General features: G+C 34.6%; 1 protein-coding gene and 1 long non-coding RNA gene across 2 annotated transcripts in view; both read left to right on the forward strand.

The window, feature by feature from the left end:
- LOC138137583 (uncharacterized) overlaps positions 1-26,584 on the forward strand; it is a 252,149-nt gene that overhangs the window by 154,188 nt on the left and 71,377 nt on the right. The gene's annotated exons all lie outside the window — the stretch shown is intronic.
- Positions 20,652-22,171, forward strand: LOC138137333 (uncharacterized). The gene is made up of 2 exons (XR_011161694.1): positions 20,652-21,052; positions 22,029-22,171. It is a non-coding gene; the product is annotated as an uncharacterized lncRNA (long non-coding RNA).

The following is a 26,584-nucleotide window of genomic DNA, read 5'->3' on the forward strand; positions in this document are numbered from 1 at the left end:
TAAAAAAAATGTCAAAGTGACGTAAATATGAAATAGTTTTGAGAAATGGTGAAATACAATTGACAACAGAGGAAAACCAGAAGAAAAACACTGTAATATTATAATAAGTTAAAATGATTCAATGATATGAACACCCACAATTCATTCAATTTTGTTACTTTCACTTAGAGATATTTTTTTTACTTTCACTTAGAGATATTTTTTTTTTAATTTTCAAACCACCGTTATTTTGGACTCTGCTATCGTAGTAAAAGTTCAGGATACTAAAAATTACAAATCGCGATCATTTATCATTTTGGGAAAGTTTACGTCGAAATTTGCAACTGCGTTTCGATCTTCAAGCTCTGGACTAGCCACAAAAAACCTCACTTCTACTCTTAATGATATGTTTCGATTTTCTTGCCTAGGCGTGGAATTCACTGTTCCAAGACGATTTGGGCGAATGAAAACTCAGTAAATTTAGACGGAGGCCGAAAAAAAAACTTTGTGGGAATACGTGATGTAGAAAAAGGGAAAATATGTTTTCTCCCGTTGAGCTTTTCGAAAAGAACTCGAATAAGTAATTGTTTTTAAAAGAAACAACTTTCTATCATTTGCATTTTCCACCCTTTTTTGTTTCATCATCACCAACTCTTTTAAACAGTACCTCCAAATTTATTACTTATTGAAATCTGCTTTAATACGTGTGCCAAGTACGACCTTTAGACGATGATTGATATCGATTTTTAAAAGCGAAAAAAGGGTGGCAATGAAATTCCGGATTTTACATCAAAATTTTCACAAATAATTAATTCTTTAATAAGACATTCTCCTGTTTAAAAATTTATATTAGTTTAATTTATATTGCTCTTGTTATAATATTTTGAAAATTGTATGAAAGTGGGACGAATGTGGAAAGTTCTTTAAGACCGTTTGTCGTAAAATTGTGGCAAACGTGACATTTGCCAGAATCGGACCAACGGTCTAATATATTGTATGAGTAAGACAACGGTTAAATTGGAAATCGGTTAAAAATGGTAATGAAAGTAACTTCTGATTGGAGCTCCAGTGTAGCCGTTGTAAAGAATGGTAGAGCGATGTTTGAATTTGAGTAAAAGATGTGAACGGAAGCTTTGAAGACGAGTCCCAACTTAGAGTCCCAAACAAGAGTCCAAAGTGTTAACTGTTTGTCACAGTTCATTGTAATATTGTGTGTGTTTGTGTTATTTTTGTTATGTTTTATTCAATAGGTATATTCATCATTTAATGAAATCGGTGTTATTCTTGAATTATCCTGACAAGAGCAAGAAAGAAAATTGAACAGTTATCAGAAGTGGTGTAGAGAAAAAATAGTATATTATATTATAAGTGATAGAAATGCATCATTAAAGAGTGAGAATTTTGACGGACTAGTGGGCTTGCGGGGCATGGGTCACTTGCGCGCCGCGGTCAGAAAAATCTACGGGTAGGCTTAATCCTACAGGACAGTTGCGCGCCAAGTATAATGCATTCATTTTTGTAATGAGGAACTAACTGGAACTTTTTTTTTGTTCGATTTTTTTACAAAATAAATGAAAATTAGACAGTTGGCAATGATTTAAATTGTCAAATAAAATAAAATAAAATATTTATTTAATTTGACAATTTAAATCATTGCCAACTGTCTAATTTTCATATTATTGTCACTGCGAAAATGAATGAATTTCCAAAACGAAGTAAAGCATCAATAAGTAAGCAGACGAACCAGCACATTTTAAAGGCTTTCAACAAAATAAAAGAAATTACTCATGGAGATAATGGAAACGCAAGTACGAAAAGTACAAAATTGTAGAAGCAGTGGTGGATGTTTTTTCGGTAAATTCTAATCTAAAATAAAACTCTTCCTAAGTGCTGTACAGGCTTCAGTCCCAGAAGTATGTTCAAAATTTTAAATGAAGGACAAGCACAAGGCTTATGGGAAACTTTAGCATCCATGACATATCCCCAATTAGGTATTATTAATTTGGTTGAAGATTCCGATTCGAACTTAGAAAACAGCGACGATGACGAGGATGAGTAGCAAAATTCAAAATTATTTCATTGTTACGTAGGTTCAACTGCCTTTTCGTATTTGTTTAGTACAACTTTGCTTTTTTTTCAAAATACATAATTAAACAAATTTAATTTCACTAAGCTTTGATTGGGATCAGTTTTGACAGGACAAATGACGTGACCCATAACATAACTTTTTAAAAGCCCAAATTCGCGGTAAAAAGATGTGTTCACAAGACAAAAGTTACTAAATTTAGTAACTTTAGTTCGTCATTACAAAAATGAATGCATTATACAAAGTATCTATAAAAGAACATATATCAAGAGTCCTGTGGAATTGTGCGGCTCTATATTTTTTTTGGCCGAACTATGTCAAGCCGTTGAAGCCGGCAAATTAGATGCCAAATGACAAATGTCAAATTATTAGTTAAATGTTAGCGTCAATTGTGCCTTCGGCGTCTTAGTTGTTTTACTTGTGACTTTCTTCAACAGTCTTTATCAAAACTAAAACGTTTTTCCGCATAAGTGTGAACTGTGAATACCAAAACAAGTTACGAATTAGGAAGGTACGACATTTATTTTCGTACGTTTACAGTAAGTAATAAGCAATCTTTTCAGTAAACGGCAATGGTTTTATCGCTAGAGCAAAACACCTTCATTGTGATGTCGTATTACCGAAATGGTACACTGCAGAATGAAGAGTGGGTTTATTCTAATAAACGCTTGCAAGGAAGAATTTTTCGGAAAATTTCCAAATGATAACATTTGGGAGCAAATTTAATTCCACATGATAGAAGATAGAAGATAGATTTGTGGCAACTAGAAGTATTGAAAAAGGGTAAAACTCTAGGAAGACCACCAGTGAATGACGAAATTGTTGAAGATTTACGAATGGAACAAAACTTAAAAAAAAATCCCTCATGAAGTTATCACTTTAGACCAGTCTCCACTTGTCAGAAAATTGTTAGAAAAAAAACCCGATTGCATCCTATAAAGTTTGGAGTATGGATTGCTGCCTCACGAAGGAGTTTAATTGCTTTTATTGTAAAAATAAAAGAACCTGTCATTAATGAAGTTACATACCTCTGTTTTTCTATTTGGTACCACAATATGCGACAAAGCGACAAAAATCAAATATATTCGAATTCCACAGGACTCTTGATATATGTTCTTTTATAGACACTCTGTAGTAATAGGCTTTTGGTCAGTGGCGCGCGGCGGTCAGTTTACCTGCGAATCGCACTTAGGTAACAGATTTATATAAAACACTGAAATGTTAGGGGAAATATTTATATTATTTCTTGCTATATTGGTAACAAACACTTTTTACAAAATCAAATCGGTAGATAGCATTATTCTTACATGTAGAACTTAATTAAATTGGTTACATATTTGTAACGCTTCCTATACATATTTCGAATTTTATTTATTGTATTTATCCACCCCCTGAAGATTTTCTCAAATTTCAGAATTCCACAAAACAACCCGACTTTACCTATAGTAAATTCAAAAAACTCCTGGACTGTCAAAATTAAATTTTAAATAAAATGCTTGTTTTGACTGTAGTTGAATATAAAAAATTTTCGCTAGAGTGTACCGACATCAAAATCTAGTTACAAAATATATTTAGGTTATGTTTTCATTTTTAATCATTGAACTAAAAATGTTTTGAATCATTCAATGCTTCGAACACAAGTGAAATGCAGAAAACTAAATGAATTAAAGAATTAGAAAACAGGTAACAAATTAAACAACAACCAAAATCATCCAGACCTGTTTCATTTATTCAGAAGAAAATTATTTAACACTTGATTAACATTTATCTCTCCAAAATTTTGATTTGTGAATCACAAGAACGAACCCCAATTCTTAGTTAACAATACTGGAGCGGCTTTGGCACAAATTTGTAATTTCTTTCCGTTATTATCACTTTTTTCTTTGTTCCTCATAATAATTTGTTATGGGCCTCTTCTCTCGCGCCAATAGAACTACCCTAGTTCGTTTTGAACTTTCCATTTGAATCTTTTTACAAAATACACTTAAATAATTTTGCAATTTATTTGACAATGTCACTTTAAACAAATGAATAGTTTGAAAAATTAAAAAATCATAGATAACAACTGGGTAATATGAAAATAACTAAATAGTGATTTAACCAACCTAACAACTGCAATTTTGATTTTAACAGCCCAGATGTTTATTGAATGGACTTTATAGATTTTACTAAGAATAGCAAAATGATAAGAAACATGTGCAATACAAAGGGCAATAAGTAGTCCTACCTGTTTAACGGTATAGCTGTATTTTATTATCTTAATCCCTCATTTGCGCGCAAGTGTCCTGTACCTTTTGGGGCCGTCAAACTTCTAGTAAAGGGTAAACTGACCGCGGCGCGCTACTGACCAACACCCCGCTTGCGCACGAGTGGGACACTTCTCACGAGTTTCATAATGGCATTTCGATCACGTGTGATATACGACGTTTTATTTTACAGGTGCAACTATTGCAAACAATCCATGAAATAAAGTTTCATTCAAGTAAAATGACAGCTGTCAAATTTAGTCACTTGTAAGTACTTTATGTCAAGTTAAATGGCAGCTGTCAAATTTACTCACTAGTGAGTACTTTATCTCACTTGTGATTAAACTCTACCTGTAAGATAAATATTGTAACACTCGTGATCCAGTTTTATATTCGTTTTGTAATGAATCCATTTCCACACTTGAATTACAATATATTATTGGAGATTGGGCAATCATTTTCAACCAGTTGGTTTATATCCGTTGAACATTTAATCTTTGTAGGTAAATTTTGTAAATTACGAGTGTTTATGAAAATGTTGACGACATTATTAAACACAAATAACTTTTTAAGAGATTACATTTCTTTGAAAAGATATTTATGTAAGTGCTAAAAACACTTCAATGGCGTTATCTTTGACGTATTTTGTTTGACAATCCAAATACATATAATGATGAGGTAATTTTCAACAGAAAAATGTAGAAATTCGAATGGCAAAATAGGAAAACACTTCAATGGCGTTGTCCTTGGTGTGTTTTGTTTGCCAAGCCAAATATAATGATGAGGCAATTTTCAACAAACGTAGAAATTATTTTTTAATTAATTTTTAGGCTAGCGAATTTTTTTATATTTTAGTCATCACTCATCAGTTCCTTCACCGGAACACGAAAAATTGCGAAATTACTTGATTTTCCTGAAATATTCTCTGAAACCCTTAAGGCTCACTTTTACTGGAGTAACTTTAGACTTGAGATTTGCAGTTTCTGTGAGTGAAGTAAATATTTAAACAAAGAAATTCACCTAAGATTTTCAGGTGTTCAAACGGAAATAAACTATGCCTCGGTGTTGAGCCATGGTAATGCTGTTGGGATACGCGAAGGTATCAGGATTAGGTCGTATCAGCTGAGACAGTAATCAGTAAAAAAAAAAAATAATTCAAGCTACATGACTTGTTTTAAGTTTTAATACAGGTGTCATTTCAAAAAATTGTTATTGTACGTTCACATGTCGGAAACATAAACTGTTTAATTTTATATGGGGAAAATGAAAAGTTAGGTTACAGTTTTTCATTCAGTTTTCATCAAGGCTCTTTTCTATTGTGGGTGATGGTGAGATTGTGCATTGAGGTATCTGTCAGAATGTGTTTTCTTTCTATAAACTGTGTGACGAAAACACATTCTGACAGATACCTCAATGCACAATCTCACCATCACCCACAACAGAAAAGAGCCTTGATGAAAACTTTATTCCATCGCGCTTTAACCATCTGTGATGAAGACAGTAAAGAACGGGAATTGAAACATATTAAGTGGGCGCTGAAATGCAATGGTTTCTCGGACAGGGACATTCGATTTGCAAGAAAAGTTAGACAACACACCGAACAACAAACTTACCAGAAATTTGCTTGCCTCCCATATGTACAAGGAGTAACGGACCGTATTATGAAAATTTTGGAGAAGAGAAACATTGGAACCAGGTTTACCACGGAAAAGAAAATCTCTCAGATCCTTCCAACACCTAAGGATAAACTCCCCCTGTTCCAGTCTGAAGGGATTTACAAAGTAGAATGCCTGTGCGGGAAATGCTACATCAGACAAACAGGACGTTCAATACAATGTCGATTAAAGGAACATAGTAGGGCCATCAAGCAGTATGATAAGGAGAAATCAGCATTGGCGGAACACAAATTCGAAGATGGAGACCACACGTTCGACCTTGAAAAAACAGTAGTTTTGGCTAAAACATCCAAATACCATCAAAGATTAATAAGGGAAGCAATCGAGATTAGAAAAAATCCAAATAATTTCAACAGAGACCAAGGGGTTGAGCTTTCTAGCACGTGGAATTCCGTCATTCGACCATGTACGCACCCCCCCACCAACTTCAGTCACCGAGCCACGCCTACCACCCCCACCACCAATCCCACGGGGACCACTCCCACCACTAACCATATAAATAGCCCAACACGGAATAGACCAAACCAGTTTATTTACAAGCTCCGAAGAAGATAGCAGCATGGCTATTGAAACGTCAGCTACCCAGCAATCCAGACGACCGGGGCACAACCCGGAAAACAATAACCCTATTGACAACGGCCGTGAAAACCTGCATTCGATTAGTAAAATTTCTTACTTGACTCGGAGCTTTAAAAGACTCGGCACAAAGTGCCTCGTATTTCAATTTAGCTCCTCTTCAGTAATGTGAGATTTTCCTGACTTTTATGTAAGTAACTATTTCTAAACAAGTCAACTTACCAAAAAAAAAATCAGTTGGTAATAGGAATATGTGGGTAATTAAATGTTTAACCAATATATGTCAATAACAGTCTTAAAGTGATTTTTTTACAAATTCGGCATAATATCTGAGCAAAAATAAAGAATTAATTGATTCAATGGTTTTGTTGTTCCGGTTTAGCGAAAAACATCCCAACACCTGCTATATTTTTACATTTTTGAAAATAAAATAAAAAACCACATCAGTATCAACGTTTTTCTTTAAACCTTAATAAAAAAATAATTCTTAGAAAAGATTAATAATAAATCATGTTCCTTTGAAAGCAATAATATCTAATCTAAATCTAATATTATGAGTTTGTCGTCAAATTTTAACCTTAATAAAAAAATAATTCTTAGAAAAGATTAATAAAAAATCATGTTCCTTTGAAAGCAATAATATCTAATCTAAATTCTAAATCTAATCTTATGAGTTTGTCGTCAAATTTTATTGTCGTATTATCAAAAGTTTTGAGCACGCCTGTAAACACTACAAAATGAAAGCGAATTTAAGTCACTAAAATATTTTTTTCTTCAAACGTCCGTAAATTATGACATTATCCTGCTGCATTGATAATGCTAAAGTGTCACTTCATTCTCATGGCATCTAACGAGCTGACGAGCGGCAGATAAAGTTATTATCTCCGCTGAGAGCGGCAGATAAAGTTATTATCTCCGCTGAGAGCGGCAGATAAAGTTATTATCTCCGCTGAGAGCGGCAGATAAAGTTATTATCTCCGCTGAGAGCGGCAGATAAAGTTATTATCTCCGCTGAGGGCGTCCGTGAAGTTATTATCTCCGCTGATGAGCGGCAGTAAAGTAAACCAGCTAAATCATTTGAAATTCCTACCTGGTTTCTTAACATGTCTTAAATAATTTGTTATGAAGGTTTGAAGAAAAATTATGTTATTCGGAGCAAAAATGGTTTTATGTGCTTTGGCTGGTTTGTCTGCCTCACTGCGTTCATTTTTGCTCCTCATAACATAATATACTATTATGGCAACAAATTAGGGATGAATCCACGATCTCGCAAGAATTTGCCCTAAAAATTCTTAAATCTCGAAAAGTGAAACCTTTCAAAATGCACATGATTATTATTGATTACTGAGTTGACTGAGGACCATCCAGATCCCAGATTACACTCGTGTAATGATAAAAAACAATAACCATAATTAAATTCCCAAATTTCACAACAATCTGATATGCTTAGATTATTAAAAAAAAAAAAAAATTGTTACACAGTCTATGACTGATTTACAAATCTATGAGGGGCATGATGACCAACTCAATAGACCGGGACCAATGGCTCAATGGCTTAACGTGACTTCTGAATCACGAGACAGAATATAGCCTCTTTTTTTTTTTTTAATTTCGCCCTGGGTAGGAATCGAACCCGCGACCCTCGCGTCCCTGAGCCGAAACGGACTCCCTTAGGCTATATTCTGTCATTGCTTTCAAGGGTATCTTGATTTTGATAAGTTGGGTTCATTTCCCGTTAAATCGAAACCTGAAAAAACTTGAAAATACCAATCAATTTTTTACCACATATACATACCAAATTAAAAAAAAGTAACTTTAATATAACAACGATAATGGACTGTTCCGATTACAAGACTTTGTCTTTAACTTATACAGAGCGTCTATAAATGATTGTGGCATCGAAGTAGGCTTTGAAAATGTGCCGACTCTTTCACCAGAAATCGAATAATATTAGTCTGATCTACGATATGCAACCCCAAAACAAACTGGTTTTACTGGTTGCCTATTGCCTAGCTTGACAAAATTAATACTTACAAAAACATTAAATAAGAATAAATTAATGGAATGCATTATTGATAGGTCCCAACAATCTCAACAAATTACGTATTTATTAAACACTTAAGAAGAAGTTAAATAACATCAGTGATTCAGTTAAAAAAGTAACAATGAAAATTAAAGCAATGTCTCGAAGTGTCCTCCATTTTGCTCTGAACATCTTCTCACTTTCTTCTTTTCAAAAATATTTTGTAACATCTGTTCATTGATGTTACGACAACAGTTGTTAATCTCTTCTAAATTATTTAAATTATTAATTTGTCGTTCATACACTTCGTTTTTCAAGTAGCCAAATACAGAAAAGTCCAAGGGAGTCATGTCAGGTGAACAGATTATTCTGAAACCAATTACAATAATTTATGCGGCTTTCAGGATCATTAGGGAGGAGCTATTGTACAGTTGTTACTTTGTATGGATGTAAATGATCTAACAATTTTATGACATGTACTGCATTTTGAAGAGACAGTCTAGTAAGGGATGTTCTCGGATGTGCTTCTAAATGATCTCGTATATTTTCAACTACATCTTCCATCACCTTGGGACGACCTGACGATTTCCTCTTTTCAGCACTACCGGTAGTAACAAAACAATTAACAAATCGATGTAGGTATGTGAGCTGCGAGGGAATTTCCTAAAACATTTTGGTCCAGGTAGTTGGCTAAAAATTCTTCGTTGCAAGCTTGAACGCTGTATGTCCATTCTCCCTCCTTTTAACACCGTTGCAGTAATAAGACATTACAAAGGAACTTATTTTGTTCAAGTGTGAAGACCATTTTAGCAATTAGGTACTTCTAAAATATTTATAAAATTATTCTGATTTTCAATATAAAAAGCAGACAATACCTTTGTAACACCACCGGAAAATTGAGGACTTCGAAAGCGGAAATGAGGATGTTAACTTTTTGTTTACATTTTGTGAATATGTGACAATTTGCAATTAGTAATGGATGAGTTTAAAGGGGGTGGCAAATTCAAATTCCAGAGCCCTCTGCGATCCCACATCCTTTTATAGACAGTCTGTATAAAAGTTGCTCAGATTACTAAGTGTTATTGTCATTACTCTTGTTTATTACTACTTGACAAGGGTTCATACGTGGTTTGTGATTTCATTTCCAGCGGTTGTGCGGGGGTGTAATGTAATGTAATACCCACGCGCTGCTTTAATTTCAGAAAGATATTCACCATACGTACTTTCTTTATCCAAACATTTGTCGTCCATGAGCGTGCCGTTTGAGCTTTACGTTAATTAAAGTTTACTTAAACTTGACCATTTGAGTGCTGAGTGTAATCCACTACGCTAAATGCTGCGGTCTGTTCTCCAAACTTGTCACTTCGATGTCCGTTTGTAGATTTAATCGGCTACATTAAGCAGAGTAATCCCGACAGAAGGACATACGGTGTGTCGCAATTCCTATGAAGATTTTCCACTGCCCTAGAACTTTATAAAGTGTGGATTTTTCAGGTATTCAACACTACTGTAAGTTGTAAACCTAGACAATTGCGATATCACAAATAGGGTCTCTTCTCGATATTTTGCTTCGCGTTGGAGATCGAAAAAAGTTATCAGAAAAAGTTAATCAAGATGCATTTTTGTGACCCCATGTTCTGAGATTTAATGCAAAATTCACACATTCACATTTTTATTTTCTTAATAATAAATAAGTTGTAGTTTTGATTTACAGTTGTGAATAAAGTACCATCAAAACGAAAGAACTTGTCAATAACAAATAAAAAAAAAACATTTATTCTGTATTCAACAAAAGTGGAAATAGAAATTGGGACACAAACTGATCCGAAGCTGCAAACTATTGGAAATTGCTAAACAATGAAAATACGAATTTTGCCTTGAAACGCAGTACGGGAACTCAAGATTAGATTCGAAACAACTTTTTCTTGTAACTTCTTTCGATATCTCTAATGCGCAGTAAAATACGAATATCGTGAATTAATTAGTCCAGTCAATAGAGACATAAAAATGGCTCCACCTTGCAAAAGGTACAGAAAAGTTTATACTTGGCAGGTATTCTCTATTAGGCATATTATCAATATTGCCGAGTTTGCGACCTTGGGGGGTTGCCGCTCGCCCCGCCGTACTGGAGAATAAGGGTGGAAAATCACATTTCTGCGATTATTTCATTATCCATGCGAGATATGTCTATCTAAGTTAATTTGGAGTCTAATTATGTAAATTAATCTGTTTGACACGATACAAACATCCCTTAAAATTGTGTATACTTCTGTCTTTGTCACACTCACGGCATTTATCGATAATGTCCTCTCTTTTAATTAAAAATAAACAATGAGTTACGCATTTCGATATTGTTTAGTGTTATCGTTGAAATATACAATTTTGTTGTAAATATGCTTAATGTATCTGTCACAATAGTGTTAATGGTAATGTTAGTGTTAGCCAGAATGTTAATCTTCAGAACATTGGTGAAACGTTCAACCGTTCACAATAATGGTGATTATTATTATTATTATTATTCGTATCGGCAAACCAAACTCATCTAACACGCGTCCTCTTAAAGTCAGTTTATCTAATGATCTGATCGCTAAGGAAGTACAGAGAAACAAAAATAAGCTTATTAATTCTGACCTGCCTCGTTCAATCTCAATCTCAGATGACAAGACCCCGAAACAACTGGAATACCTAAAGAATTTACGTACCGAATTGCAACTTAGACGTGAAAACGGGGAAGATAACATAACTATTAAATATGTGAAAGGAATTCCTTCTATTATCGAGTCAAAAAAGTAGAAACTGCAGTAGTAGAATGGTCCCTAATGTACACAAACCTAGCTTCGTTAATGGCAAATATTGATGATTTAATACTAGTTCAACTTCACAAACCGGCTTTTTTATTAATAACTGAAACATTTCTCAGCAATAGCATTCCCGACTCCTTAGTAAACTTAGACGGGTACACCCTTTATCGCACTGACCGCAGTGATGGAAGAGCTGGTGGCGGTTCATCCATATACATAGAAACTAACATTGTAAATGAGTTCAAACCTAAACCCGTAACGTTTCGATGTAGTACTTCTGAGGTTACGATACTTGAACTCGCTTCCTCTACACGGTCTTTTACAATCGCCTGCGTATATAGACCACCCTCTAAGGCCCTGCTGCAAGATGATATGATACTATTTCATAAACTATCCGAATTGTCAGCAACTGCTGCTAATTTATTCATTGTAGGCGACTTTAACCTACCAACGATAGACTGGTCCTCAAAAGACTACTTAAATATTAAAAACTATGCTGATAATTCAGCTGCCTATCATTTTGTTGAAACCCTTGTTAACTCAAGTTTATGTCAAATAGTTTCCGAACCTACGCGCTTTAGGCAAAATCAAGACCCATCAACGTTAGATTTAATTCTGGTAAATGATCCCGCATTAGTAAGTCAAGTCGATTATCTTTACTATTAACTATTAACTATTAGTATCTGAAATTCTCAAAAAAGTAACTAAACTAGTAAAACGTGTTAATTACAATAAATTAAAAAACGATTTGGAATCAGTGCAATGGACCAGCGACTTCTTCTCAAGCGATGATCCAAACGAAATGTGGAAAAAGTTTATTATATTCTTGAATACAGAGATTAAGAACAACACCCATACAAAATATACTACGTTTAACTCATCAAAGCCCTGGATTAACGATTATCTCCTACAATTAATCAAGCATAAAAGACGGTTATGGAACAAGTTTAAAAAATCACACGCGCAGCAGGACTACGACATACACCGACACTTTTCCAATGCCGTTTCGGCGAATCTACATAAGGCAAGGCAAGCATACGAAGAAAATCTTTCTACCGATCCCAAAAATTTTTACAAATACATCAGACGGTCATTGAATACTAAGGTTTCAGTACCGCAGTTACGCAACGATGATGGATCGCTTTTGATGATAACAAAATAGCGAATATTTTTGCAAAATACTTTGCTGGTGTGTTTACAACTGACCCTCATGGGTATCGGGTGAATAGTCAGCCTGAAGTTATGCTTCCGCAAATCTCGAGTGTCATAGAGGATGTACAATTTACTGAGGAAAAAAATTTAAAACTGCATCTGTAGTTTAAAATTAACATCATCACCTGGACCAGACGGTATAACAACATTACTATTAAAAAATTGTATCGATTATCTGTGCCAGCCGCTACGACTTATCATGCAGACATCTTTTGAAAACCACATACTTCCGTCTGCCTGGAAAATTGCTTCAGTAACGCCCATTTTTAAAAAAGGAGACAAATTCTGTGCAGAAACTTATAGACCCATCAGTTTAACCTCAGTGGTTTGCAAAGTAATGGAAACTATTATCAGCGAAGATCTATCCAAATATGTAGTGGAACGGAACATTCTTCCTAGTCAGCAACATGGTTTCATAAGAGGTCGTTCGGTCCTTACAAATTTACTTTCATGTGTTAATTCTTGGACCAAATCTATAGACGAAGGTGTTCCTGTTGATGTGGTGTATTTAGACTTCGCCAAAGCTTTTGATCGTGTCTCACATAAAAAACTTTTATATAAACTAGATCAAATTGGTGTCAAGGGAAATATCAAGTTATGGATAGCTGATTTTCTGAAGGATAGAAAATTCTTTGTGCGTGTTGGGAACGAGTTCTCTCAATTTCTTCCTGTAACTAGTGGAGTTCCGCAGGGCTCGGTGCTTGGACCACTTCTTTTTAACATTTACGTTTACGACCTGCCAAGTGTGGTTTGTTCACCGAATGCTTCTTTTGCGGACGATCTTAAGCTCTTTAATAATCCAATAACCTATCGACACGTTTTACAGCAGGACCTTGAAAAAATATACAAGTACAGTGTAGACTGGTCTCTTCCTCTAAATTTGAACAAGTGCGTAGTTTTACACCTAGGAAAAAATAACCCTCACATGTCATATATTATAGGTAATATTGATCTTTCGCACGTTGAATCACATGTCGACCTTGGTATAACGATCACACAAAATCTGACCTGGTCAGCACATATTTCAAGAGTGTGCAAAAAGTGTAATATCACTTTATTTCTTCTAAGAAAGACATTTAAGGGCATTAGCTTCGAAACCTCGATTACCTTGTACAAAACACTTGTCCGACCCATTTTGGAGTATTGCGGTCCCCTTTGGTCATGTGACCTGATAAGAGACCGAAATATGCTAGAGTCGGTTCAAAGGAGTGCTACACGTCTTTCCTATGGTGCTGTGAAACCCTCATACGAAGAGAGACTTGAACAGCATGGACTGTTTGAGGATAGACGACTCAGGGGCGATCTAATTGTCACGTTTCGTGCAATTAGAGGATTTTTCAATTTTGATTTGTCTCCGATTTTTACTTTAAATCGAGATGAAAGGTTGAGAGGCCATAATTGGAGGTTGAAAAAAGACTTTAAAACGAAAATTCGTGAAAACTTTTTACCTAACAGAGTCTTTGATCACTGGAATGGACAATCAACTGAAATAGTCAATTCCACAACAGTAAACTTTTTTAAAAATAAACTACATAGATGTACTCCCCAGATAAGTAGACCTACGCCACTAAAAGTTTACCTATCGAACACTTTATAAAACAATTTTTCTAGCTGTCACACTGTCTCTAGTTACTAGGCATAATAGGTTTTATAAACCTCTGCCTTTATTTTCTTTCAATAATAATAATAATATGTCATTGGAGAGTTGTCATTTTTATCTGAGAATTAAAAATGACAACTCTCCAATGACATATAATAAATAATTTTTATTATATGTCATTGGAGAGTTGTCATTTTTATCTGAGAATGTTTCGGCTATGTGCTTAACTGACTCGCCAAAAAATTGTTGAAAACTATCTGCTGTCAGATGCGGCACAGTTTGATGGTAGTTTACTCCATTTAAGCTTTTAACTATTTTCCATATCGTTGAAGATTTGTTGTTGGAATTTTCTATTAACTTGCTGTAGTAGTTTTTCTTTGCTTAGTTGATGCTTGCTTTATATGCAATCCTGAGTTTGTTATACAGATTTTTAGTTTGTGGCGAACCTGTACATTTTCTAACGATATCTAACGCTTCAAGTACGTTTCGTTTTCTTTCAAGTTCTTCACCAAACCACAACTGATTTTCAGTATTATTATTAATTTTTTGCCACTTTTTAGGGCAACATTGGTAGAATGTTTTTAGAAAATTTTCGCAAAACCACTCAAATTTTTCTTTGGCTGTATAGAAACTATTCACTATCCACCCTATCGAGGTTTTCGCAGAAATTTTTAATGTTATTGGTTATCATTTGTCTTGTCCAAATTACACTATCCACTTTTTCAATGTATTGCATGTCGAGAAAAATCGCATAGTGATCGGAAAGATGAGGATCTAAGACATCTACGTCCACTTTGTTGTAAATGCTGGTGACTATGTTGTCTATGCATTATGAAGATGTCGAACATACTCGCGTATTGTCCTTGACATTGAGATGTAAAGCATAACTATTAAGTAAGTCTAAGGAATTCTTCTTTGCGTTGTCTTTGTTGGTGTCAATATTGAAATCGCCCATAATGGTAACATTTTTATTTTTAGCCAATAGTTCGCACACCGCGGTGAAAATTTGCTATATGATATTATCACTTATAATATCCCTAGTGCATTGATTATTTCCGGAAATTTTTTCGAATGCATTCCTAAAACGTATTAATTAGCCCGAGTGGAACACGAGGGCTAATTACGTTTTGGAAATGCATGAGAATTTCCGGATATTAATCAATGCACGAGGGCATATTCGGTAAGAAAATCGCAACGACACGGACATTATGCTTCTTAAATTATAAATTTTTAAATCGTACGACACTCATTAAGGACCAATAGAAAAATTAGTTCAGGAGCCATAACCAAGACAACAACAAAATAAATGATTTTGATTGGCTGAAAAAATTTCCACTTATTAATCACAGTTAGGTTGGTCTACCTACAAAAAATTTCCAAGAAATTTTTTTGTTGCCATGGTTATGGCTCGTGAACTAATTTTTCTAATGAGTGTCGTATCGTATCGGCTGAAAGCAAGGCACGAGCTCTATTGAGGAAATAATTTTTTAGTGAAGCAATTTGATTGTGTTGCAGTATTTCTAGATTTGAAAAACCCCTACCAACGTTTTCGCGTGGTAAATTAAATCTTTCAATAGCAGATTGAGGGTGATGTTTACTAAATTTGGTAAAAAGAACTCTGGTTTTAATGTTTATATTCTGTAAATTAGTTTTGGACCATTTTATAACACCGAAAGAATAGGTCAGTAATGGAACAGCATATGTATTAACTGCTTTAATTAAATTATTACCGTTTAATTTTGATTTTAAAATAGATTTAATTCTTAAATAAAATTGCTTTTTTAAATTATTAAATTCATTACAAATAATCGATTATACCCTGCATTTTTTTTAAGTTATTGCTTTCAGTTATCAACAAGGAAAACGCACTCTAAGTTTGATCCGCGAGTTCTGGGACACCTGTATTTACGAATTTTCAAAATACTTTAATGATGAATTACATATTCATTGTGCTGTTTAGTACAGTTAGGTAGAGGTAGTAGTGTCAAAACTATATGTAAATAATATTATTTATGTACTTATACATATATATATAGATAAAAGGTAATATAAAATTAAATTAAATCCTTCAAAAAAAAAAAAAGAAACAAAAAATAAAATAAATTCTTCAAAACAAAAATATACAGTATGTTATTGAAATGCGTTAAGAAAATTTAAACGGTAATAAAACTCATCAAAACAAATGCAGGTAACAGGTAATATAAAAATGTATGATTAACATTTTATTAATAATTTATTGGATATATGCCGAAGCCTGTTTCACAATGAGTCAGGTTCTTTGCCATTTATCATTCTCATAAGAATATGATATAGTTGACAGAGCGAGAAAAAAGTTGCATTCATTAACGTGCACATCTTCTCCAAACATGAACACGTGGTTAAACTACCGAAGCGATGTTAAAATTAATGAGATGCCGTCAAGTAATTTTTGTGGATGTACATCAGGCTTTCAAAAATATGCGCACGTTTTGAATAGGTAAGTCAATTGGAGGCTGCTGTTTAATACGTGGGCACTAGGGGGCGGTTTTATTACTCCATCTATTCAGCGACCACATTTTAATGTCATTCGTGTCAAACAGCAGAAAATTCAATCTTTACACTGTTCTAAACGGTTTACTTTTTCTAACGCCTATTCAGCCCAAGATTTCATTTGAACGCGCGATATCACTATCACTGAAATTCACTAGTGATTTCTATACATCCAAACTATTATTTTAACGTGTTAAAACTGCTGGAAACAAACTTTATGTAATCAAAATATTGGGAAAATCAAAGAACGATTTGCATGACTCGCCATCATTGCTGTTCAAGCCGGCCTACTTGTGTGAGCATACACTACTTTGCACCACCGTGCGGACCAATGACTGAGAAGTGGGTGGAGTTTAATAGCGGCGCCACTTTAAAAAAAAAGGTAATGTCAGGTGTTTCATGTAAAAAGATGACTGCCAATAATTCGTATAAAATACATTTCTTAAAAAGGATGTTTAAAAAAATGGAGGACAGAAAAACACAAATTTCAACACAAACTACAGTAAAAGTTAAACAAAAAAATGTTAATTGTTTATTTTGATTCTTGACTTCATCTGCTAAGTGGGTAGGGTCCGTCTCTCCACCAACCTCAACTGACGGACCATTTTTGCCCATAACCATACTAGAAATTTAGAAATAAACCATATCGCTTCTCCTTTCTTGTTAGAATAATAGGTGCCAATACGTCTGCTTCTCTATCTTTCTAAAGCGAGGTCAGATCGCGTGACTTAAATGAATGTCGAGGCCTGTTATCAGTGGCGGCTCGTGAGGGGGGGCTCTGGGGCGGCGCCCTCCCAGAAATTTATAAAGGAAATAAGGAAAATAGGTATATTCTTTTAAATGTGTTAATTTTTTTATTAAAGATTGATTGATTTATTTATTTTATGTCAATAATATCAATGTATCGTATGCAAAGGTGGTAAATAGTAACCTAACTCTGTCCGCGGACGGTCCGCGGTAAGTTTCATATTATTCATTCTCCTCTTTGGGGAGGGCGGCCAGCTCTGGAGCTCTCGATCGCGTATCCTGTATCAATGGAATGCAGCGTCGAGTTGCGTTGCCATGACAACGTCACGTTTCACGAGGCCGTTTGTGGCAAGCAAAGTCGGCGCCCAACGTTCATAGGCTCGTTGCAAACGAGATTTTGACGCGTGTTGGCAGTATTTACACTCTTTTAACGTTCACAAAATGAAAGTGTGATTTAAAAAAACTGAAGTTTGGTTGAATTTATCTAAAAAATAGCGGTCGACCAGTGCCGAATTTAAATATTGTTTATGAACAGAAGCAATACAAAAACAAAGCTGCATTTACCCGCCGGTTTAATAAGAGTGTTTATAAAAAACGCCGTGAATATGTGGTTTTGAAGAAACAAAGACCTTTTTCTGTTTTGTGTGCCTACTCTTTGGTGGAGACAATAAATGGACTGAAGAAGGTGTGTGTGTGATTTAAAACATCCACGGCGCGCTTGATTTCATTAATAAACATTGTAACGTAATAAAAATGTTGTTTATTTTCTTGAATTTTTATTGGACAAAAATCAACGTGTTGGACATCATTGAAGTCAGAAAAAAATTCTCTACCAGAATAAAAATAAATAAATATATGATTCTATTTAAAAAAAACAAAGTGACACTTAATTGACATAACAATTAATGTTGAAAAAAATAAAATATTAAGACGTTTTGTAGTGTTTTTACATATAACCATTGTATTGTTTTTTTTAATTATTAAAATCGGACAATAAATAACGGAAGCTACGGTTTGTGGCGTTTTTTAGGAAACAGCCTTAATATGTACAGTCACGGCCACGGAATTTCGTCAGTCGTTGTTATTCAACTGACATTAGCTGTAACACAGATTTTATATACACACCCCACATTTGAATTTTTGACATCCATGTCATGTCATGGATGTCATGTGGCATTTTGATTTTTATTGTGCGTGACAGAATATCTGTCACAAAAACTTTGAATGTCAGTCATAGTGACAATAAAGTTTAGGCTACACAAGTTTTTTCGAATTGACAGTAAAGTAACGAAATTCCGCGGCCGTAACTGTACATGTGACAGAGCCCTCCCTCGTCAACGAGTCACGAGCCGCCACTGCCTGTTATTATTTATTTACGTAAGTCTTGGTACCGGCAATTTGTTTGTCTTTATCCGTCCGTCGTCCGTCTCATTTCTCGACCACATTCGTTTGAGAATTGTCTCTAGTGAAACACCCATGTTGAGTAGTGACGGTTGAAAATGACAGTCTTGGTAATAGAAGTTAACTAAAGTTGACTCAAGTTGCAAAAAACCAATTTGGATTTGCAACAGCAATTTTATGGCATTAGTCGTTTGAAATTACTTTAAAACTGTACTTATATGGAAAATATTCAACTCAAACTATGATTTTCTGGTCCCTTTCTGCCCTTATCTGGTTCAAAAATATGAAAAAAATGCTGTTGCAAATGACAAGTGGTTTTTTGCAACTTGAGTCAACATTAGTTACATTATTGTTGTTGCAACCGAAAGCATGAACTGGGGCACCGAGCTCTGGGTAAGTCTGGCCGACCAAAACTTTATTTTTCCACCGGAGAAACTCCTATACATCACCGCCGTCTCCAGCCAAACTCCAGCACAACTGCACTTTTGCGATAAGCAGCAAGCAGCCCGTTTGATTATTATCGTCAGTTGATAATGCCACGGCCAACTCTTATTATCTGCGACCACACGACCAGAAGGTGAAGTCATAGTATGGAATTTTTTTTGCACTTGGAACGAAACGGTCAAATCCTTGAACCTGTATGACTCAGGTGAATCAGTACGAAAATTTATGTGGCAACCGTGTGAATTGGGTAGAGTTAATATTTGTATGACATTTCATAAGCGTGCATTTGATTTTTTAAATTCCATTGCACATTGATTTGACAACTTTCAAAATGGCACGCTTATGAACTGTCAAAGAAATGTCAACTCTACCCTACCCACACAGTTCCCACATAAATTTTCGTACATAGTTGCCATACTTGGCCACAATCATTTTGAATCACCCAATACATGTAATGAACACTCTTATTTCTTTATTTAATAATCTAATTTCTCAAATACATTGCTTAAAATCAACAATCTCTTTACAATTTTTTGGTAACTGATGTGATCGCAAATGTGTTTTAACTATTTATTTTCTTTTGTTCGTAGATAAGATGGTGAAAGTACGACGTGGTACCAATTTTATACGAACATAGGGATTACTACTTTACTGTTTTCTCAATTTGGTTGTAGGTCGTAAAATTTATGGTACTTCAAGTATATTTTGTATATGTCTTTGCATTGTCCGGCAAATGGCACGCGCCGTTTCCCAACCTTTTCAAACCCAACCATTGTGCCCGTTAATCGCTCATAATATGCAATAAAATTTTACGACCTACAACCAAATTGAGAAAACAGTACAGTAGGTACCAATTCAATGAAAATCTGCCGCTTTCGTAATTTATGGTGCTTTGCGCTTACAACTTAACCCAACATTTAAAATGAATGCTCTATAGTGCAAATTGCTTTGTAAGGTTGGCATTAATTGACGTAAGACAGACGGAAAAACGGAAATTAAAAAAAAAATGGGCAGAAAAATGACATGAACCGAGACCACCGATGCTTTAAAGTATGAAGCTTGATAATGTAGTAATCGGCGGAGAAAGTGCTACCAATCCAATAATAAAAAAGTTAGTAATGTTAATTTAATTAATTAATTTGTTACAAAAATATTGTACCTAACGGTAGATAAATAACTATTGTACGTCATACAGAAGTAAAGTAATATTACAGTCTTGATGTAATTGTCAATATCTGCGCCTCTACTGTAATTATTTTACTCCCTCGATAAGTAACAAAATGGCATGTAACTGATCCTCAATCTTTTTGGGTTCATTCAGAAAAGTGACAACAAGTGGTAATTAACCAAATTGTCATTCATTCGTTGATTAATTAATGAATTATTTTTATTTTGTCTTGATTTATTTTCAGATTTTCATCGGGTTTGCAGATAAAAACACCTAAAACGAGCATTTGTTGAAAGTTATTAAAAATACGGAACCCCAAACATGGATAATAATGATAATCATAATAAAATTTCTAATGAAATGAAGCAACACTGTGACAACAAAGGGAAGTTGAAGGTGGACGAACAAACTAAGTTGCAGAAAAAGTGTATTGAAGAAGTGAAGCAACTGAAGCAACAACATTCCCCTTGCAGTAGTAGAAATTATGAGCATAATGGGGAAACTCCAAATTTATGAAAGAAGAGAGTTACTCATGAAAAGCAGAAAGAGAAAGGAATTTCTATGGTACGAATTTAATTAAGCAGTGTTTTTTTAAATTTGGCATCGAAGTAGGCGTTGGAGAATCGATTGAGATCGCACCACTCGTACAAAAGCGTAAGATTTCAACAGCTGATCCGTGATCCGTAACCTGTATAGTGCGTTCACAATCGACAGTTCAAAGCCTACTTCGATGCCAAATTTTAAAAAACACCCGTTATGTTTGTGTATAAGTTGCTTACTAGATCCTTTAAAGACATGGAAAGACTAGCAAATGAGACAAAAAGAACAGTTGTATTTAACGTAACCTTTGGACAAAAATTAATTTTGGGTAGTAACGAGCATTCAAAAAAATTGTGCCCAAATATGCGGCCCTGTCGTTTTAATTGGTGTGCTTCCTTCAGATACATAATCTTATTTTGATATTATCATTTTAACATCAATGGAATCATCAATTTCAAGTCAAATACTGTGATTTTTTTTCTACGTTGTGGTGCAATCCTGGTCACGCCACCAATTTAATTTTTTCTTTTTTGTAATTTTCCACGATGAAGCGTTTTGCTTCTAATTTGCAATGCTAGCACATTTCACAAAAATTTGAGTATGCTAATAAAAGTTACTTAATCTGGAGAACATTAATTTGGTGTTTCTCTCAATTTTAAATTTGCTAACATCAAATTCCTTAATTCAATTAACCCCTGAGTTTAACTGAAATTCCCAGAATGTCGAAAGAGTGTTTTATTGCAACGTTTTTCCCCATGAATATTACTTACTCTTGTACCTAGATTTATCCCACGGACGCGTACAATTTCAAAAAAGGTCAACAAATTGAATTGAATTACTACCTTGAAGGATTATTGTGCCGACAAACACATTAAGAAACATAAAATAAAAACTAACAAAAATTCCGCTTTCAGAAAAATTCAGTTCAATTAAAATTTGTACATATATTTATAATTACGTAATTTATTTCAGAATTGTCTCAGTTTTCTTTAATTTTCAGTTTGCAACAACCAGGAAGTGCTTTGGTTCTTCAAGTCAGCTCCGATTTGATTCTTACAAGAAAAGAGCTGGAACCACAGATCTCGGCAAGGACTATGAAAAACTGATGTGCGCTCTGTTCGCTTTAAAATTCAGCACAAGTGATATTGTGGCAGATTACGAGATGAAAACCAACAGTGACGATTGTGGAGACTTCGACGACGTGGCGCTAAAAGTGACTTTTGTGGATGGATAATCGCAAATGTTTCTTTTGCAACTGAAACATTCTGAGAATATGAAAAAAGTTACCGAAAAAAAGTTTGCGGCGGAAAGTGGCGACTTCAGCTTACCGAAGTATATAAAATCTATTAGAAAATTTGAAAACACTGAAAATGTCAGTTTTATTTTATACACGAATTTGTCGACAAGTATCGAAAGTAATTCAAAAATTTTACTTCAAATTGAAAACATAAAAAATGAGCACACGAAAAATAGAGCCAAGAAAATTGAAAATGAAAAAAAGAAAGAAATTGTTGTGAGGGAGCTGCAAGACTTGGATCCTCAGAAACTTCTGCTAATGAACAGAATAGAAATCAGGTCTAAGAAGGAGGGAACAAAAGTGTTTCAGTTTGAATTAAATCAGAGTAGTGAATCAGTTGAAGGTCTTGCTGATTATTTGAAATGTTTCTACTTGTTTGCCCTTCAGACTAACACGACAGGAGCACAGTCGTTAGTCAACGCTATGTTGAGAGAAAAGTGTGGAATCACCGACGCCACATACTCTTCAAGTTTTATCCAGTTTATGGAAACGTGGTGGTCTGGTAACTTTATCCTGTCTAAATACGACGTGGTAGCAAAATTGGCTGAGCTAACGCTTACGCCTTTTATACAAACGATATCGGACAGAAAGTGCAACGAAAAATCACAACTTCTTCGAGAAGCAATTATGAAATTTGACATGACGGTTGTTAGAGACACAAATGAAGAGGTTATCGCTAACATCTAGAACGAGACAGCAAGTGATGATGAAATCAGCTTCACATCGCTCAAATATGGATTGCGTCCTATGGGGATTGAGGATTTACCTTCAAAAACAAGAAGTAAAGTGTTGTGGCATTTAAACAAAGTTCCCTTGATTGTGAAAGCGGAAAATTGTCATGAAGAACAAGTTAAACACGTTATCAGACTGCTCGAGAAAGTTGAAAAGAAAAAAGTTGTATTATTGGGAAACGCAACAAAAGAAGGGTTTCAGGGGTGGAAAATTTTCCAAGATCTTTCCGATTTACCAAATGAAGGTGTCTACACAGATATCATTAAACATTTTGCGGTGTCTCTTCAAGGTCGACCACCAATTTTTTTGGACCAGTTACTCAATTTTGATCAAGGGAATGACAGAACTGTTGAAACTAGAGAACTTATAAAAATGACACAAGTAGTTCTTCAAATCGGTAGAAAGCAGGAGGAGGCGTTTGAAAAAAAAAATAGTTATTGCTCTGAAAGTAGATACTATAGGGTTTTCGGGGTCGCTGATTACGAATTTGAGATCAGATTTATCAAATTCAAAATGAAATCGTATTTATTAATAAGCAGTGAACAATTTTAAATGAAAACGAAAATAATAGAAGCGAAATAAACATGTACAGTCGTTGACCAAAATAAAATAGGACAAAGTGTTACCTTAGGCAGTTTCACAATTCAAAGATTTGTGTAGTGTAACTTGGTGTAACTGAGACGTATGTGTCTCAGATTACAACTTGATTTGACTTGACGATTGATTTACAAAAAGTTAGGTTGTGTTTTTTCACTTGTCATCTCGTCACTGTCACTATGTTCAATTGAATGATTGTGAGTTTTTGAAATATTGTCGAATGATGACACTTATCAGAATTGTTTTTTAATTTTTGACACTTTTGTTTCCTAAGAGATGGATTTCGCAAAAATATTGAATTACACAATCAAAATTTACTTTGTCCTATTTTATTTTGACTGTACTAACAATAGTCATTTTTCATTTTTTGCGTAAAAATCATGCAGAATTCGAGTAGCATTAGGTATTCCATCTCATTTTCATTTTAGATATAAGAGACTGCGACAATTTGTCCTTTGAGCTTTTGGAAATCGAGAAACGACCACCTTTTATTTTTGAAAACTTTGAAAACTGTAACTTTTAAATAGGCAACTTTAGGCAGTGCGCACTTTAATATTAAAAAAATATACTCTTTAATGAACATGTGCATGTAAAAATCACGGCCGTTGCTCGTGGATGTAAAAAGTATACTCCACTTGTATCCAGGCATGAAACAAATAAATGTGAATTGTAGTCCTACAGTTAGCGTTGATTTTACAAAAGAAGGAAAACATTTTTTGTCAATTAAAGTACCGTGCGATCATTTAAATTATAAATTAGAGCGGGCTGTGAATTTTAAATAAGGTTGGTGTTATTAACTGTTGTCAATTTGATTTAAAATTTGAATTGTCAAAGTGACGTTTCAAAATTTTTTATTTCGAACAGAACATTTTTCTTACTGAGAATTATTTTATAAACGCTGAACAACAAGAGAATTGCGAATGGAAGTATTCTGTAGAGCACTGCGTTAATGGTTTTCAAAACACATTCCCTAATTTTCCTGTAGATTACCAAAAATTGGTCCAACAAATTTATAAATGTGTGGCGAAATTTTGTAATGTTGGGACTGTTGGTCAAAAAGCCGGTAGCGGAGCGCCCAAAAAAAGAATTCCTGAGATTATGGCAGATGTTTCAGCAAGAATGAAGCAGTCTCCTAAAAAAAACCTCACCGCAGGTTAGCCCAAGAGATGGACCTCTGAAATGGAACTCGTCACAAAATATTAAAACAAGATTTAAACCTTCATTCCTATAAAATTACCGTCGTTTAAGAGCTACTCCCATGAGATTTTCCTACGCGAATAAGATACAGTCAGTGGTTTTTGAATCATCTAAATTTCTAATTTAGATTATTTCTAGGCACTATTTAAGGCATGCAACGCTATAACCGTTCAGATGTTGGAAAATGCATTTGAAAATATGCAAGGGAGGGTTAACAGTTGCATTGAAGCTTAGAGAGAACACTTTGAACACTTTCTGTAATGCATTTGAAAATATGCCACGGAGGGTTAACAGTTGTATTGAAGCTGGGGGAGAACACTTTGAACACTTTCTGTAATTCTCAATAAAACTACATTATTCTTTATTGCTTTCATTTCCTTTAAATTAAAACGATTGAATATGGGAACCATAAACGCTATAAAGTTAACCATAACTTCACATTTATTTAATCAGTCAATTGGCATTCTGGGCAATCGTATAAAAAAAATCCCGCCTACTCTAATTTATAATTTAAATGATCCCATGGTATATATGGCCGTGCCAAACCCAAATAACCACCACCTGTTGAATTCGGTTGGTGGAAACAAAATTACACTAAATATATAATGGCAATTTTGATATTACTAGGATGCTAAACCAATCAAATCTAAGTACACAACGTTGCCGGTTGATTTTCTGGGTAGAATGCAGTGTTGGTGGTTATTTGGATTTGGCAAAGACTATACAATAATTCTACATACTCGTATCTTGTTGATCGATTTCCATTTTATAAAATCAAAATCGTCCACGTTGTTTTTACACTATGATCGCTTGAATTTTATGTTAGAAACACGGCAGCGGAGCGTCGCACGAGCTTACTCGAGAGGGCTAAATTTCGACTGCCCCAGAGAAGCAGGCATACAACATTTTGACTTAAGTCTTTTGGATTTAGATGCACCAAAGCCTCCTCTATAAGACTGTACTCAAAAAACATCCAAATTTCCACCTTCAAATTTCGAATTTTGGCCAACGAAACAGGCCATTCGCCCCACTGTGCGCTGATAAGTTCGATTACTGCAACCTTTGCATACGATAAATTTATATTGACATAAAATAAATAAATCAACTAATTCAATAGGTTTTTCTTGCAAAGGCATTTTTTTCAATTTTTTGCGTTAATTTTTCAACCCAAACCACAGTTATGCGCAATGACAGCGCCGATGACCTTGAACGGCTCGACGCTGCCAACCTACACTGTTTGCTACTTTCAATTGCTCATACCAACTTGACAACACTCTGACAGCTGATTTAAAAAAAAAGACTAAACAATTACCAATTCTTTTGTATTAACTCTAAAACTATTTACAAGAAACCTGTTTACTTCACTGCGATTGGTGATAACCCGGGAAACACTCGATGCACAATCCGAACGTTCCGTGACATCCCATACACTCATACGATGTATGCTTTTTGCAAAAACGACAGCAAAGTTGCTTCCGTTTGTTACCTTGACGAGAAAGGATTCTACGATAATGTCCAGTCGCTGGAAGAGGTACGTTCATTTGTCGCGGTCTGTACTCGTACGTATGTTTCGACAACGAAAGAATTAAATTCAGTCTGAAAAAATGTAACGTCTGTTTGGGTCTTCTGTTCATGTTATACAAATGATACGAATTGATGAGCACAAGATGGAAGATGTGTATCGCCAACTTTTTGTACCACTTGACGCTCTTACCCTCGCAAGGGTAATACGA

This window comes from Tenebrio molitor, chromosome 8, assembly GCF_963966145.1.
Source record: "Tenebrio molitor chromosome 8, icTenMoli1.1, whole genome shotgun sequence".
Taxonomy (NCBI): Eukaryota; Metazoa; Arthropoda; class Insecta; order Coleoptera; family Tenebrionidae; genus Tenebrio; species Tenebrio molitor.